Here is an 18,202-nt window from a genome sequence, read left to right on the forward strand (position 1 = left end):
AACTTTGTTATTGACTTGTCTCAAACCCGTTTTGGGTTTCGTGGTATGACAGTCCAAATTATTCACTTGATTGTAAGATTGACTATACGACCAGACCTGAGATGAGATTCTTTGCGTGGTACTTCTTTTTATATTTTGTATAATTTTCTCTACGTGTTTGTGCTAATAAATGATGTCCATTCTCTACTTACTTTATTGATTGTTGGCTTTCATTTAACAAAAACATAGTACCTAGAAATTCAATAAGTTTTGTCTCGATATAACATCAGTATTTAACAACGAGTACATAACACATACACGAACATAAACGACAAGGAATAGTACTAATCTAATACATTTTATTACCAACTAGTAAAATAATTACCTACCCTCCAAATTCATTTAACACAATACAACTTTTATTATACGTTGAACACTCGTATAACAAACTCAGAACTGTACTAACATTATATGTACCTACCAAAGACTGGTATATTCTACACAACACGTTAGACATGACAACAAAGCTTCGTCGTACTTTGCTAATGCACATAGTTTCAAAACACCCACACACTTGCACATAGAGGTATTCCAGGGGTCTCACCTGCCGCCGCTAATATCACGATAAGGAGACGAAATTAGAACAGAGAATGCTAACAAAAGTATACTCTAAACAAGAAAAAATAAGGCCCAAAGTATTCCAGCAAATTCCAATTAATTCGAAGCAATATAATTTATGCCACTGTTGTTGGGAACACTAGACTTGTAAATGGGAGCTGCATAGAACTCTCAAGGGGTTGTTTCTTTAAATTTATGATCAGTATCTTTTAGAATCTTCAAACTTTACCTTGTTTGTTCTTAGGACATTTTATCTCAAGTCAACATTCTAAACAAAACATTTATGAAGATGTTTGTTTAAAGGATTCTCTCTAGGTTGATATTGAATCTCTAGCATAGTTATTCTTATTTACGCATGTGTTTTTCAAAACGTGGTTTAATCTAAGTTGTTGTGTTACTTTTTCTCTGTACTGTCTTGGTATTAGCCCGATTTTAAACGTTTATTGGCGCTCGTCGACGGCAACTGACGCCGCGCCAAAACGTTGTCAATAAGGTTGATAAAATTTGATGGCGAGCGCCTGCCAGCTCCGTGTTGGTTCGAAAAGAGCACTCTAGTTGCTGTCAGCTGCGTTAAATCCAATTTTAGGTGTCAATGTGTCGACGAGCTATATCCGAGCAAACTTTGTGATGGAATTTTTGCGAAAACGTGTGTTATTTAACGTGTGGATTAGGAAATGTTTGGGTTTATATTGAAAAGTAAATAAATACATTGTTTGGGCATTAAAACTTAATACATAATAGGTAATATATGATAAGCTAATGATCAATAGGACAAGATATTTTTTAATGGTTGTAAATGTCATGTAATTTCGATAATTATGTTAATTATAATGACTACCTATCTATAGTACCTACTCTCTTTTGGTATATAAATGATAATTCCCGAATCAGATCGAATGCACGCACAGCAAAGAGACAATTAGTCAGCATTGTTGACTAAGGGCCCGCAGTTCTTAGTTTAGGTAACTAAGTTGGGTTGGTGGTTCAATGACCAAGTATTTAAATGGATGCTAGTAAAACCGTAATTAAACTGCAACAACATTGTACAACGGATTAAGAGGAGCTAATGATCAATTCTGTGCAATAATATAGTAAGCTATTGTACAAAAAACCTATTGCACTTATTTCTTGCTTTAATTGAACAATATTGTAATGCATTTCGGTTTGCCAAATAGTATTTGGTTCATAAGTTCCAAAAAACTTATTCATGAATATAAGCTGGGAACATGTCTTACCACCAACCTCTAAACCAAATTCCGAACCATTCTATATCTTAATTATGATGTATGTACATGGACTACATGGGATTCTACGATATAAAATGTTTTGTTATATAGGTTAGTATAGTTTGCCCGATTTTGATTTCCTCCTGGTATCAAAACAAATATTACAATCACATATATCAAAGGGAATTCAGTCACTGTCAGTGGGCGGGCTCTTCTTATTGTTGAGAAATCATAAGGACGCAAGACAGATAAATGTCCTGCACGGACCACGCGAATGTATACATCATTAATATACTTCGCATCAACATAAAATCATTTATAAATTTCGCAAGTCGTCCACAATACAAGTGTTTCAGACGGGATCGGGGCCCACGCACCTGATTTGCAACGACGCGGCACAGTAGGCGGAGCGGGGCGCTGTCACTAGTCTAGCTCGCGGCGATTCTGTAAGAAATTGCCTGTCGTGTACCAACACAGACGTTATTTAGAAGGTAATACGATTTTCTTGTCAATTTAGAACCAGAAGCTATCCTTATTCTTCTTACAAATACTTACTTCGATTTTAAACTTATCTACCCAGTAAAGAAGAGGAAGATGGAAATCAAAAACCGTTAATCGCATTTGGTAAGAACAGTTTCTTGAAAAATGATTAAGTACACTATCCTTCAACACCGCTGTCATGGCGTAGGGATGAATAATATTTTGAATAAAAACACTTGTAATGTGGTAATTGAAATAAATAAAAAATATTACAACACCCGTTTTAATAATTTTTAATACCATAAAAAACGACCTTTGAGTTCGAGTTTCTCGCACTAAATCAGATATCTTATTAAGCGTTAAACTACCAATCCTTGCGGAATAGCACTGTAGACTTAGGAGGGACGTGGGACGCCTCGTTACTTGTAAGATGATTTTCTGCAAATCTCGAGGTTTATCTGGTAAAGATATGAAGAAATACTGATACATGAATCATGAATAACAAGTTATCACAGTTGATGGCCAAAGTCATAACAGTGTTCGATAAAAGTGCTGAACTTTCAAACGTCGATATCATAAGGAATTTATTTTGTAAGGCTAATAAAATACCCAGAAATATTATGCGTTATGTTATGAGGTCAGGTATCATTGTAGATTTTACGGCACACCTTTAGTTTATGGATTTTATTGTTGTTTTACTCGACGTTGCATCAGGTGCTGTGCTGGCGATAAAGTTACAAGTGCATTACGCGTACGGTAACAACGGTTTTCCCGACTTTCTTAAACGTATTTTCTTTCAGCATGTTACCTATGATTAGAGAAATAAACAATTAAATACAGTTTCAAAAGAAGTAAATAAAAATACAGGTAGAAAAAAAAGAAAAGGTTAAATTTATGTTATGTATTATATATAAATAAATACCTATGCATTACTTTTTATTATTACGTTTAAAATATTTGAGTACCCAATAGGTACTAATACAATAAACAAGAGAAGTCTATTTGTTTATTTAATTTAAACTAAACGTCAATCTTATAATGTCGCAATATAGGAACAACACTTTAAAAAATTGCAGCTACAACTCACTCTCCCGTCAGTAACACATGAAACTTCACAGTATAATTATATATTTTACTTCTAGATATAATATACGTATAGACTACTTGCAGTGCCGTTGATTAAACATAAAACCGCTGTTTCGGCATTATTAAGGTATTACTATGCTGCGAGCGTACAAAGTTTGTACAGAATTCCCGTCTTTGCTTCTAAAGGAACCTGCGCACTAAATGATAGAAAATACTTGTTGAATCTCGCTACGCTGACGAGAGAAATAAAGTATGTTTTATTCGCTGTTTACTATTATGGCGAGCCATTTGATTTAATGTCTAGCGAAAGTGGTCGCGTGGGAAACATTTCGGTGGGCCACACTATTTATATGCAAAAAAAGCTAGCATTTGTCTCAGGCGTAGGTAGGTGTTGCGGTCTCCGATTGGTATAAATATATGCAGGTGTTGAGTTATTCAAAATGTATCTGTTATTATCACGATCCAATATTTTATCACGTTAGGTACAAGAAAATATGTATCAAAAGCTTAACAACAGTAAAGAAAAAAAATCTACGCTAATAGCTTTTAAAGAACTCAACCGGAAACTTGACGTAGAACATTTTTTCGATTGATTTAGAGGAAGCGTCTACATATATCTCACATAACCTCTGTTTAAATCCTGACATACCAACTTCATTTAATGACGATAAGAATGAGCATGTAAATCTAATTACTTACATAGGTATCATACTGTGATAATTACAGTTGTATCGCTTCCAACGTAGATTAGTAAACAACATCACGAGTCATTATCGACAATTTGTAGAGCATACAGTATAACGCCGCCCTTACATGTCAGTAATTTCCTTGCCGGAGGTGTAATTAAGCGAAGCTCGCTATACATTCTACCTAATGCTTCTGTATATCTACCGAGAGAGAGAAAGAGAGAGAGAGAGCGGGACAGTGGTATTGTTAACAGTTTCACTGTATATTTATTTTAATTGCACATTCTAGCACTATTAACTCGTAGCACTTACTATAATCATTGATTTACAGTGTTTGTATATTTTAGCAACTAGAAACTTTCGCACTGTCTTGCCGTAAAATAGTTCAGTTTTTCTTTTGTTTTGTTTTTTTTTGCCCTAAAATAGGTACCTACTTCAACGGAATAAAGTAAAAGTATGTTAACATGACTCTGCACGTGTTACATCAATAACATCATACATAACAATCTACTCCATAACATTAATTAAGTAAAGACTGCCAAACTTATTTATAAAAAAAAACTAAATCAATTTTTTAACAAGCAGATACGTCTGCGAGCGATATTCCAAATTTTATATTAAAGGAAAAAATGGAAAAACTAAACGGAAACTAATAAGAAACGAATAAAATATCATGCGTTTTTTAATATTTCACTAATGTCTTTGGAAAAATTACTTATATTTTTTGCACCGCAATCGCATCCAAGCATAGATCTTATCACTCGCATTATAACAAAACGTCAGAATCATTAATCTTTCTTAGACCTATAAATCGAAGTTTCCAATTTTATTACCCTTTCCACCCTTACACTGTAACCCTTTCAAGCTAATGAAAGATGAGCTTACCTGAAACAACGTAATGGCTCCATCAATATGCATTATGCCCTGTATAGTTCTTCCAACAGAGGACGGTAATCCAGTTAAGGAAATTTCAACCTTGATATTTAGGTAAATAGGATGTGAAATAAAACTTAAAGCTGACGTTTTAAAAATATAGTACACGTGGGTGCCTATTGCCTAAATCGTTAATGGAAGAATCGCCTGTATACAATGGTAAGCAGATGTAAGTAATAAACATGTTGTTCATATACTTAGTTTCAAGTATATTATCCAAATAAGTAATTCTAGTCTAATTATCCCAAATATATATATATATATATATATATATATATATATATATATTGTATTCATAACTATACCTCTATTATTAATTAATGATCGCTTGCTAGATTGCTTGGGATTGCTTGATATAATTGTTCATTAACACATTCAACACCAAGAACCCGACTGTCGGGTACACTGTTCGTAGCGACTACGCGCTACATACGACGAAACCGTGGCTACGCGCTACGAGCGTAACCCGTAGCACTTAGTGGTATTGAATGTGTTAAGATAAATAAGATTACCTAAGATAACCAAAAATAAAAAAAAATAAAACAATGATTGTACATTGCAGCCAATGTTGCCAACACCTAAGTTTAAGAACTGGGCCTTCTTCTTGGGAAGTTACTTATGTATGTATCTTTTGTGCATTATTTTAATTTTTATGTCAGGTTGTCAGTTATGTTAATGTATGTCAGCATCTCGTCTCGGTGGCCAGTTAGTTCCGAGCTTATAGAAAATGGTTTGTGCCGAAAGGGAAATCAGCGAAAAACCGCCATAAAATAAATACTTTTTTTTCTTGTGTACAAATGTAACATTGCATGCGTTTTCTGGGTGTAAATAGTTAATTGTTCATCTAAATGAAGTAATAATATCTTTTGTTGAAAAATAAAGTTATATAACTCGAAATTACTTACCTATCGTTCTCCCACTAGAGTTGTTCGACAGTAACAATATCTTACAAAAATTGGAAGCTAACTTCGACAGCACTTTGGTAAGCAGACATCGCATCGTAACAAGGGAATAACTAAGCTTAGGATTAACTTGGGGGCAAAGTTTTAGTACCACAAAACGGTTAGTTCGGCTGACTTAGCACCCGATACCGAGCCAAAGTTATCTAAGTTAGTTCTAGCCAAGTTATCGTTGGCGTCAGCCAATGCTGGGTTAAGTTTAACGTTATTATTTCTTTGTCATCTGGGGATGTGGCTTGAGATATTAACCAGAACCTCAACTAAAGTTTGAAATTACTTTGGAACTTAGTAAATTATCATCCTACTAACAAGGATAAGAGTTTTTATAACATTTTAAAACTCTGGCATAATTGAAATTTAAGTACAGTAATTTAGCGTACTAAATTGTTTTAATTTATTATGATTGCTGCGGGTAAAGAAGGTTAATGTAATTTTCACGTTCTAGTGTTCCGAAGAATGTATAGATTATGTAGTTAAATGATGAGGCAATTTGTGCTAAAAGTCATAAACGTCACCGGGGATACTGGAAGGCGAGGCGCCGAAGGAACAGAGCGCCTTACGCTATTAAAAAGTTCGGAGCCGCTATTTTTAGCTTCGGCTCCTTCGCGCTTCGCCGGCACTCCAAATAAAATGCGTGACAACTTGTGAAAAGTAACTTGAGCGCTGTTAACGTTTATTTTATGCTGTCGATTTACGAAATTATATGTCATCGCCGGGAAATTGGATTGTTGTCATTTGTTATGAATTTAATGGTTGCAATTACTCGTAAAAGGCACCTGAGTACCTACAAGTAATGTAGGTAATTAAACAGTTAAACATGAAAATGTTAAATTGTTTTCGTGTTATGATATCCACAGAACTGAAGTCTATATAAAGCATATTAATACGCTCACATTATGTTTAAAAATTACTAGATTCATGCATTTAGATATACTGTAGGACTATCCTATTCTGACTCTCTATATGCGCGACTTAAATGTTTATTTATTCTATGAGTGATATGATTTACTATTTAAACTTAATGAACAACTTTACTTTTACGAAGCCGTCTATTTTCTAATAAAGCGCGATGTAGTGTAACATGTAACCAATCAAAAACAATGGATGTTACACACGAGGGGGAGTCAGTGTTAATGGACACATCCGCGCTGTAAGTAGTTTTTAATATTTACGGGAAGTATTGAACCGAAATAGACAAATATTACGAGGGTAAAACGTTTCTAAAAACGGTGACCCTCGCGTTTTTAAAGACAGTTATTTTCGATATATTGACTGAGACACTTTTTATTAACTTTTGAGCGGCATACGGTAAACACGTATGCGGGCGATGACAAAAACCCGATTCATACTAAAGATTTTAAATACCTACGAAGTTGACGAAATAACCATTTTTTTTTATTCAATACGTAATAAAACTGAACCTTTAGAAAGTAAATTAAGAAGTAATTTTGCTGTTACGAATCGTACCTACATTAAATTTACTTTCATAGCGGATGCATAGAATAAGCATTGCTAACAGCACGAGCAAAGTTTTGTCCGCAAATTTCAATACCACGCAAAAGCCTCAAATTTAGATCCAGTTAAGTCTAGACCAAGTTAATACAAGTTGTTAGGAGTACACAGAACAATGGAGTCACTGCATCCAAAACGGCGAATGTTCAAAGAGAATCCACAAGACTTGGGACTAGTTGGGACCTTTTGTAGAAAATTCAGTTGCCAGTCTCAGCCTATTTACATATTGATTTTGCACGTGAGTAATAGGACGGGTCTACCTTGAACAATGGGTGGGTGAAGACGTGAAATCATTGGCCACTAGATTGTTAACAGTAGTCAGTCATAAATGAGCACAGAAAAAATACGAGATGATTTTTTTTTAAGGCACAGCGAGCAGCAAAATTGCAGTAAACTATCCATATAATATCGTGGCTGGGTGCACTTAGTCAATCTAGTTGATACCTACTAGTAACTACTTAAATACAAATATATATTATGTAGCACTTACTTTTATGTAAGGCAGATCTACTATTATTATACCTAGTTAGTCACACTTTTTTTGGATAAACCAAAATATATTTATATTTATTGGCTCAAATTTACATAATAAATGGACTTATTCACTTAATTTAATTACATTTGTTCAAACGATATAACTCTTTTATGTTTGTCGTGAATTTATAGGCTAATTTTATAACTAGTAAATTTCCTATAAATGGCGGTTCAGTTTTTCTACGTAGCAACATTTAAACGCTCCGTCGCGACGTCCTAAATGCATTAAAGCATGGCGTCACGATAACACAATTATGTTTTAATTTATATGCCCCAGCTTATCACGCAAAGGGCCGTTTACACGCACCTTTATCAAATGAACCGCGACTTGGCGAGTTTTTACTAATTATTAAGATAAATATTTTATTAAATGTAGTTACACCTTGTTTTGGTAAAGGGTCGTTAAGCTTAATGTGTGTTGTTTAGTTTAACACAAAGTTTGAGATACAAAATAGTAGGTCATTGTTCCAGTGCTCGACATAGGTAGGTACTAATGCGCTGTCACTTTTTATTATTAATGATGTAACTATAAAGATAACATTATAGGTACTGTAATAATCAGTAAATAGGTGATGAACATAAGATGAAATAAACCTTCATTTGCACCTAAATTGAACTGGAATTAAATTAGTGGGGGAACATAAACTTGAAAAAGCAACATCAACGGAGTCACAAGTGAGCGGTAATAGTTTTAAACTTGCGACTCTTGAAAGCGAGACGATAAGGAGTAGGTACCTATCGAATAAGTTAAATTACGTTAGACCTTTGTGTGCGTAAAAATATTTTTAAGTAATCATCTATCTCATCTACTGCCTTATCGTACCAGTTGCGTCCGTGCCAGTGACATTGAAATAAATGCAATTTATAGCGTATCAAATTGACCGGGATGTATCGTTTACGCAACAACACTAAACATCGTGGGGCAAACCGTGGGGGAATAAAATTATCCCGGCCTAATGTGATGCTGCACAGACAACGGAGATACGATGACAATAAAGGTCGGGTAGGGGGTCAAAAAGTATAATGTTTCTTCAGCTGCATTTGTTGGGGCACTTATGTGCGAAATGGTATTCAGAATAACAAAAGTCGGCAGTTAAAGAAACTGTTATGTTATTCAGACATTTATTCATACAATTTTAAAATGAGAATGTGAAAAATAATCCTCTTTAAGTTTTCCGTATCGCCTCAGTGAAAACGCGTTTTCCGTCGCCGCCGCCACGCGAAAGTGCTTTGGTGAAACTAGTTTTAAAAAATTGTTCAATACCCACTTTGTTTCAGTGAAAACTAGTTTTGACTAGACGATACATAAACACACAAAAAGCTTCTACGGAACTTTAGTCTGTCGAGCAGACTTTATGTACTTTTAACCTACTTACCACGCTCCTCCTAAATTCGCTCGTCGTCGCACCTATCTACTAACTCTGGCAGAATACCGTGAAAACTAGTTTTAACTGTTTTAACTACTAAAGTTTATTTCTTAGTAGTTATACAATAATATTTTTTTCTTTATATTTAATTTTGTTCAATTTTTATTATAAGTAACTTGTTTTAGAGGCAATTAAAACGCAGTTACTACTGTTTACTGTTTTGTAAAGTCGGTTCTTTTTTGGTTCCACATTATTAAATACCTACGAATTTATATTCTTATTTACTTTTTACCAGACCCCATAGTTGGCAAAGTAAACGCTCTAAGCAATTAGATCCTCTGTGATTTACGAGCAGGCGCAGGCTATCTCTATTTAACTTTGACAAGTAATAAATTTAAATTCGGCCGGCGTGTGAGTTTAGCACCTCGCAAGCAGATTTTAGCGAAACACGTAATCGTGCAGGCGTGGGTTAGTGGAGAGATATTGAAAATTGCTTTTGAATGAGAATTAACACTAATATGTTTAGGGCAAGTAAATTAAGGTACCTATCTAAAGTATCACATTAAGTATCTTAAAAATTATACAGAGATGAATAATTAATTCAAATAAATATGAAAATCGATAATTATCTTTAGTAAAAAATATGAATTTCGATAATTATCTTTAGTTATATTAACTGGCCAATAACAGTACCAAGACCAAATATTTCATTACATATAATTGTTAGATATTTTAATATGTACACTTCAGTGCATTGCGTATTAGTTTCCATCCCAATTACGTCATTTCAATTTCAATCAGTTACAATAGTAAATCCTGCAAATTCCCTCCAATAGTCACAGCAATTGGGTCTTAAACTGCACGTGTAAAGTGCAACCGCGTTCATTAGGCGAGAGCCGAGCGTAACTAACGCAGCGTGCACGCGCCGCTCTTTAGCGCGCGCCGATTTGACCCGCTCCACCCTCGCAACGAAGAATAATAGAAGACAACTCACTAATTCGCAAAACGTTACAACCTACTGATATAAAAGTTAGCCAATTTCAATCCTAGACTTAATGCTTAAAGCGAATTTTAGAATGTCACAATGTTTTGCGTGTCGAACGCGAAGGTCTGCCAAGTTTGCCCCAGCATGCTGGGCGACCCTGGTGTAAATACGCGGCGTATGTTTGCGTTGTATCAATTTACGGAACATTTGTGCGTGGTTGTAAAAGCACAGTTGTAAATTGTCATTAACTTGTAGGTATACTGTATTTACTGAATAAATATTCGTAACATCCTTGGCATTCCTGTGGCGACGAAAATGTTAGAAGTACTAGAAACATATGTCATTATTAAAATGATTATTTTTAATGAACATACTTTTTCTCTCCATAGAACTCATAAACACTTTTCTTTACAACCTGCAAGAGATTCACTTTGCAACCGTTCGAAGTAAAATAACTGAGAGATTTCTTTAACTCGTTTATTAATCACCGCATCTTTAGATTTACGAAAGTAAACATTTATTTAAGTAAGTAAAATATTATTAAAGATTGCAAAGTCTTCACCGAGACAAGTGAAATATTTGCTGTGAGGCAAGATTAATCATTAATATAATCCAACAATTGCTCATTTTAAATCTGTGTTACCCGGGGGCTTCATAATAATAAAGGCATAGGCTTTTATATCAATTATGGTATTACGTGAGTCATAGAGGGAGATAATAATAATCGATCTTTATTAGGGTGGACCACCCTGCGTGCAATATGTCTTGCACGAAATTATCCCGGATAGATTTAGACATTACTTCCTAAATGTACTTAAATGAATTAAATATATGGAAATTATGGAGTAGAGTAGAGACAAATTTCAGTAGGTATAGTAGTGGAAAAAACATAAACACGAATAAACAAACAAAGTGTTTACAAAACTATTAGCCGCGTAAGTTTACATTCAGAGGGCGCTGCAGTGCAGCGTTGAGGTGGGCGATGCCGATGTCAATGTCGATTTCGATCCTTGTCAATACGATTTATCAGGCCAATTCGAACGTGCTATTAGAACGATACGAATGACTGACGATATTAGAATGATATTGCAATGGCAACGCTGTTGAAGTCGTCATCCGAATTTCACCTTAACTTTAAGTAAATTTAAGTACTTAATAAAATAAAATTAAAGTTGAAAAAATGCGATGTATCGTTATTAAGCATATTCAAAAATAAATGCCTTATAATTAAGCTTTACGACTGCGATACATTCTAACACAAATCGTTTAGCGTTGAAATGGTGGCGGAGCGTTTTTATCTCACATACAATTAATATAGTTATTTAATTATAGTTATAATTTTTCTCCACCACGCGCCTCGATAATTTCCGGCTATTATAGAACCTTGGTCAGCATTAATCGGTACATAATTTTGATTGATAGCTCGTGCGCCGGTTTTTACATTATTTTCATGCAACTTTATTCCCTTATAGCTGTAATAAAGAGAGTAATGAAAACCATTACAGTGATGAGGGGAAATTACTTCGAAGTTATATCACTTTGACGCCATTATATCTATATTCCATTTTTCGAATTAACGCGGCGCTGTCTTGAATAACCTTTTTATGTTTTCATATTTATTAAGATTTTATCATACGTTGTACATATAATTACTTAATATACTTAATTGCTATTACCAATACCTATATCAGATTATGGAAAAAATGCTTATTGGTTTGGCAGCCCTTGAATTAATTTCCTCGAATTAATTACCGGATTAATTTCTCTGTAATGTTTGTCGTGTAACCTTTTAAATTTTTTTTTTATTAAACAATCAAAATTACTAGGTAAGTACTTCACTTATTATTAAACAAACAAATTTAATATTATATATTAAATATATAAAAAAAAAAACAAAAAAACAAAAAAATTAGTACAGTCGACGACAAAGATTATGTTTACACTTTTCCAACTTACTCCTGTGTAATAAGGCGAAAAATGAAAACATATCTTTGACGTCGACTGTACAACGTTTTCTATTGCATACAATTAATCATTTAAATTTAGTGTTTTACAATTGTAGTATTTTTGCTATACCTACGTACAAATTTTACTTTGGTGATGAATAGCTAATATGTATTTATCACTATAATTAGGTTTTAAACGCATATTTCATGCTCGTTTATATCACTTTCTATTAAATTATTTATAACGAAACCACTTTTCCGGGAAAAATATAATTCCACAAGTCGGAAAAATTGCTGAGTCTAAGAGAATTTTATGAAAGTTAAACGAGCCGTGAAGTCATTGCATTAAGCGAGAGGGCCTCGCGAACACTTAATTAAGAATTCCCCCATTCAATCCTGCTGCCAGAGACAACAAAAGATTCAATGTTAGCTGATAGCAGCAGCTATCCTCGTAGCTATCTTCATTAAACATAATTTTAATTTCAGCTTTGTACCGGAACGCGTTCACAGTCGCGACACGTTCACTTGTCGATTAATTATTCAGAATTTTTATGGAGTTTAATTTTGGTACGTGCTACAAAGAGCTTCGTGCGGATGTTAATTTATTTCTCTTTTTGATGTACCGGGTGGAACATAACGAAGTACAGCAATTATTAAACCGATATACTACTCTATTTTCCTAAATAAATTGTGTTAGTATTTAAACATAACCTTTTCAAGATAGGTATACGTATAGGTAGGTAGGTACATACAACGCTAATAATAACTGTAATTCAAAATACTGATTCAACCCTAATTAGCGGATTCAACCTAGTAAATAAATTTTACTTGTTAAATATATTAAAACGGGTTAGTTGCTCCATAACGAGTAGCTTTAACGGGAGCATGCGTTAGCGATGCTCTTCGTTAGGGCACGAAATATTTCGAGAAATCTTTCACTTAAAATATGTGAGTTTTTTTGTATGAAAGAAATGTCGTCATCATAAAGTCAACTTTTGCCAGCTAGAGCATTGTAGGTAAACATAAAGATTATATAATAAGCCAAATAATAAGAAGTTAAGTACTTTTGCCCACGTACTTACGTATATAGAAGTGAACTAGCTCATGTGACCAATTACCAGTGTAAGAAGAAAATTAACAAAAACACTGGATAACTTATGAGTGCAGTGGATTAGACATTAGTTTACATTTCATTAAATTTTGTGCGTAGAGAGTTAAGCATAGAAGGAAAGACCAACAAAATTTATTATAATTTGTGCATCGACTATGGATTTATATTAAAGTACCAAGTTGACTGCATCTGCTTGACTGTAAATCTGCAGAGAAAACCCGCTAATAGGGCCCATATGGTAATTTAGCCTTAAGTTACTGCCAGAGCTGAGCAATTTCTTATGTTTACTCCGCTTGTAAATAGACTTGGTTAAATAATCTAAAGTTACTCGTAGTACTGAAAGCTATATCTACAAAACAACATAAAGGATGACTCACTAGACCGGGCCGGTGCTTTCGGCGCTACGTTTTCTTTGGAATGAACCACGTGAATACCGATCAGCCGTCATAAAAATGACATGTCGGACGCCCCGGCCCGGGCACGGCCCGGTCTAGCGTGAGTCATCCTTAACTTGCCGTAAAATAATGTTTTGCTGAAAATTATAATTATGTTTTCGAATGTACATAGAATAAATTTCAAAACTTTTAATTAAAGGAACTCATCATTCTCATCATCATTCTCTTGCCCTTGTCCCATTCACTTGGGGTCGGCGCAGCATGTCTTTCTCTTCCACACCTCTCTGTCGCCCGTCATTTGATCATTCACTTGCGTTCGTTTCATATCATCTCTCACACAGTCCATCCACCTTTTCCTCGGTTTTCCTTTCCTCGTACTTCCCTCCACATTCATTCGTAATACCTACCTTTCTCGTCACATGACTTTCATCCCTCCGCATCACATGTCCGTACCACGCTAGGCGATTGGCCCTTACTTTAAAGGCCTTAAAGGAACTAAAACGACAAAAAAATAAAATTATTTTCTAGTGTACGAGAGTTACCTACGAGTGATAAATCAGAATCAGAAACACGCCGTTATACCTACCGTCATCGCTGTCATCACCTTACCTAATATCTTCATGTATGTAAGTCGCACCTGTGCAAGGATATGTATTCAACTATTCATATAGTCTGCATGGAAAACGATTCGTCTGTTTTATTTGAAACCAAATTCCAAGCCATGGCTAGGAGGCAATTTCGGTCAATATCAGTTTTTACATCGTCTCACGCCACTTTTGGTATCCAGTAAAGTTCATATCAGGTATAATTTATTACCTATAAACTGGGTGATTTATTATCTATAAACCTTAAAAACCCGTTTTAAGTGAAAACGCGTTTTCTCTTGTTAAAACTAGTTTGCCGCAACGCTGTAACAGCAACGCTGCTCTGTCACCATCCGAATGTCACCTTTATATTAATTATGTAGTCGAATTCAAAACCCTCTTAGCCAGTGTATTTCAATTTAATTATAATTTAAAAATTATAATGAATCCAGATAAAAGCGTTGCATGTTTCGAGCAGTTCTTATTGAATAGTGTTGACAAAGCCAACACATTCGAGCGGCAAAATCAAATTGTCAGTTAAATCAAGCGTGCAAAATAAATTCATGTTTCAGTGGACGGGAATACAAATGGGATTAAATGGGGTAAAAAATCCCCGATTGTTTCGTACGGGCCCATAACAATAGCTCCTATCGGAAAAAGTCATCCGTTTCGGCGCTCAAATGCGAAAGGATGGCGTCATCTACTATTATGCCGTAAACAGTGTTGGAAGACGTTTAAATTCTTTCAAGAAATCGTTAAGAAAATAGGAACTAAACAAACAACCAATGTGGTTTGCCACTTTTCGACTCTATCAATCAGATGATAGAGTATAAAAGTGGTAGACCACTTTCTTGGCTGACTGTACCTATCCTGTATTACCGAAAAATTGAGGATGACTCACGTTAGACCGGGCCATGTCCGGGCCGGAGCTTCCGGCGCATTGATTTCTATGGAAAGCATCACGTGATCGCATGTCATGTGATTGAAACGTAAGCGCCAGAAGCTCCGGGCCGGTCACGGCCCGGTCTAACGTGAGTCATCCTTTGTTCTTTATATATTTATTGTATCTTACTTCCACATTTAGCTTATAGCATATTTTTTATAAATAAAAACTTTGTTCATGACGTATTTGTTTAGGTATTTATTCATCTCAATTTTAATTAAGTAGTAAAGATGAGAAAACTAATAGAAACTGGTGAAAGAAGTCCGCAAAAGTCTGCATATTACGTTTGACAATACATACTTTGTCATTTCATATTTGTCAATAGAACGTCCTATTAGCGGAAGCAGTTATAAAGTTGACCCAAAAATTTTTTATTAAGCTATGAGCTTCATCACATATGTTCCTTGAGTAATTCTAAGCATTTCAAGCCTGGGAGGCAATAAGAAATGTGTGTCTACTCGGATTTGTAATGGATTCAAACTTTCAACCCCTTTTTAACCCTGTTAGGGGATGAATTTTACAAAACGCTGAAGTTACTTTTCCTGTCTTTTAATAATATCCCCAAATACAAAGATTCAAGTCCCGCGTTCGAAATTTTTTTTGATATCCATACAAACTTTCAACCCCTTTTTCACCACCTTAGGGGATGAATTTTCAAAAACGCTGAAATTAGTTTTCTTTTATTTTAATAATATATCGTTTTACGAAGTTTCAAATTCCTAGCTTAAAATAAAACTTGAACCCCATACAAACTTTCATCCCCTTTTTAACCCCCTTAGGGGTTGAATTTCTCAAAATCGCTTCTTATCTCTTGTACACTTTATAAATGTAATCTAGTGTGCAAATTTCAACTTTCTATCTTTTGTAGTTTCGGCTCCGCGTAACAAAAATCTCCAACCAAATTTTTCACCTTTTTACGTTTTTCTTCTAAAATTACTATGAAACTGAAAAAAACAAATATCAGCAATGAATTCTACGTCTTTGGTTTATACGAAAATGATACCAAACTTGCCCTAGTACCCACCAGGATCAGAATAGATTTTTTTTAAAGATGACGGGTGGCGGCCGTCTTTGTACCCCACCCTCTCCCCCACCCCAGGCTAGAAATGCTTAGAATTACTCAAATATCAGATGTGATGAAGCTCATAGCTTAATAAAAAAATTTTGGGTCATGTATGGCAGCGTTACATAACTGATTCCAGTATATGTGCAGTGTGCATCTCTCTGTCATTCGTACTGCCCGTTTGCCCTAAATCTTATTATATTAGGTAATTACTTTCTTATCTACTTATTGTTACGTAGGTACTTGGATAAGTTACGTGTTGTTGAGCTGCTTAAATATAATTATAATGCACACATGTAACCCTGGTGAATTTCATTACGGAAATTCCAATAAAAAAAGCGAGCACGTTAAAAAAGATAACGATTTCTGTCATTACACTTCGAATGTTATTGCATTGAGCAGGTAAGTAATTTATTTGTCATCATTGCTCATAAAAAATAAGATTTACGATTTGCGAAGCTTATTAAGGATGTAATCCCTTTCGGCTTTAACGCGATAAAAAATCAAGACGACGTGAATATTTACTACATGAAATGCAATATCATTTCAATGCGATACTTATCTCCTCATAAGTTTAGTAACGTTAAGCCCAAATTTAAACATAATGAAGCAATGCGTGTCGCATCAAAACCGTATTAAAGTCTTAATTAATGTATTACCGCGTATAGGTATGTAGGCCCTTTTTAGGCGGGAACGGTTATAATTGAGTGTACTTATTTTGCAATGTCCGTGTCGCAGAAAGGCAATCGATTAATTGCATCGAGTAGGTACGACAGTATAAATCAGTAGCATGGCTCACTGCCGGAATTTCACTTCAAAATCATTATTATGTATTTTTTTATCATTATTTATTTACATACAATATATATACAGTGGTACTACTAAACGAAATTAATAACTAGCTTAAATCTAAAATAGGCCCTTGAGGCATTGTACCAAGGATGCTGGCGGCATTTCCATGTATTGTAATTAAAAAAATATCCAAAACCGAATACAGAACCTCCTTCTTCTTGCAATTGAAGTAGGATAAAAATTAATTAGGTACCTATCGTCTATATGTATATTTTGAAATCCACTCGGTGTACAGTTCTCTTCCAGGTGCATGAACGACGGGCGGTCTAGAGGGAGCCAGCGTGTAGCCATATCGGCATTTACAAAAGTTCATCTTATTAATTACCTACTCAAATCAATTATAAATCACTTTACCTTTAGGCGTATGAAGAATTACGGGTGCATATACATTTAGATCGTCTTTAGCCAATAAGAACTTATTAAGCGTTATAAGTGTTATAACTATAAAAGAAGATCCCAAGATAGCGTGGTGTGGCAAGGTTTACTTCCATTTTATTTTTCATTAAATTTTATTACCACAAATAAAATAAATTTTGAAAGTACTTGCATAATTTTACTAGATTGCCAACAATGTTTCGCGTGAAGCCCTTAAAATGTATCCAGCTTACCTCTGGCAGGAATTTGCACTAGCTTTCTTTGAAACACCTTTCGGGGGTGCTTCATAAATCAGCATAACGAGCCAGCCTTCCGTAAGGTGCGCCCTCGTAACATTAAGCTGCTGTAATATTTCCTCACTTGGGATGAAATTTTCTGTCTCCATGTTTATGTTGAAAGTTTTGTGTGCCAGATGTCGTCTGGAGCGGAATATTTTGTCTGAAAGAACAGAGTTATTATAGCATTACCTTCTTAGGTATGTTTTAAACGAAACATTTAAGATTCCTTTTTTCTTGTGTACCTACCTAAAAATGACAGTTGAAATTGAACGGCAAGTTCAATGTCCGCT

Source organism: Cydia splendana, chromosome 2, assembly GCF_910591565.1.
Source record: "Cydia splendana chromosome 2, ilCydSple1.2, whole genome shotgun sequence".
NCBI lineage: Eukaryota > Metazoa > Arthropoda > Insecta > Lepidoptera > Tortricidae > Cydia > Cydia splendana.